We start from the raw sequence: 1,125 nt of genomic DNA, 5'->3' as shown, positions 1-1,125 counted from the left end.
TTTTGGTATTCCTCTCGTTATTCTCTTCCTCTTCCCGTAATATTTTTCTCCCTGTTTCGCTTGCAATTCCCTTCCTCTCCGGCTCAGAAATAGATCCCTCTTTCCCAATGCGTCACTTACCCGTCATATATTAATTTTTTTTTTCGTGAACCATTCCCTCCCTATGTGCCAACTACTACTATTCTTCCCGTCGTAAATATTGAACTGTTTCCCTCAGAGTTCTACTCTTGTCGTGCTAACAATTTGATTCCTATTCTTATATAATTCACTTCCATGCCACGTCATATTTCTCTTTCTATTTTCCCAGCCCTTCCCTTACTGTCTGACCCGTCCTACTCTTCCTCTGGAGAGAATAATATTCCTCTTATTTCCCTCAGAATTCGTCACCTCTCCCGCTAATAATGACTTTGCGATTCTCCCGATCTTTGCCTTGCCTAATTGTCTTTTGATGGCCTTATTCATGCCTTCCCTCTTCCGCTAATGGTCTCTTCTTCTTGCAGGGATTTTAGTAACGCTTCCCTTCTTCTTCCAGAAATATTTGTCTACCTATTGCTGTCAGAATTCTCCTTCTCACCTGTTAATATTTTACACTTTCCTTCCCAAGAATTCCTTTGCATGAGACATAACGATTTTCTTGGTATTTCTCTCGTAATTCTCTTCCTCTCCGAGTAATAGTTCTCTTCCTCTTCCCGTATTTTTTCCTCCCTATTTCACTTACAATTCCCTTCCTCTCCGGCTCAGAATTAAATCCCTCTTTTCACAATAATTCACTTACCCGCCACGTAATAATTCTTTTCTTGTTGTGCCGTGAACCATTCCCTCCCTATCTGGTGAAAACTTCTCTTCTTCTTCCCGTCATAATTATCATCCTGTTTCCCTCAGAATTCTACTCTTCTCACGCTAATTATTTCATTCCTACTCTTCTATAATTCTCTTGCATGCCACCTCATGTTTCTCTTTCTCTTTTCCCAGCTCTGCTCCTTACTCTCTGGCCATTCCTACTCTTCCTTTGGAGAGAATAATATTCTCTTTTTATTTCCTTCAGAATTCTTCACCTCTCCTGCTAATAACGTTTTGGCTATTTTCCCAATCATTGCCTTGCATGACACATAATAATTGTCTTTT

This window comes from Nothoprocta perdicaria, unplaced genomic scaffold (assembly GCF_003342845.1).
Source record: "Nothoprocta perdicaria isolate Ctin4 unplaced genomic scaffold, notPer1 scaffold_12, whole genome shotgun sequence".
NCBI classification, from domain to species: Eukaryota; Metazoa; Chordata; class Aves; order Tinamiformes; family Tinamidae; genus Nothoprocta; species Nothoprocta perdicaria.
This window is presented reverse-complemented; position numbering follows the sequence as displayed.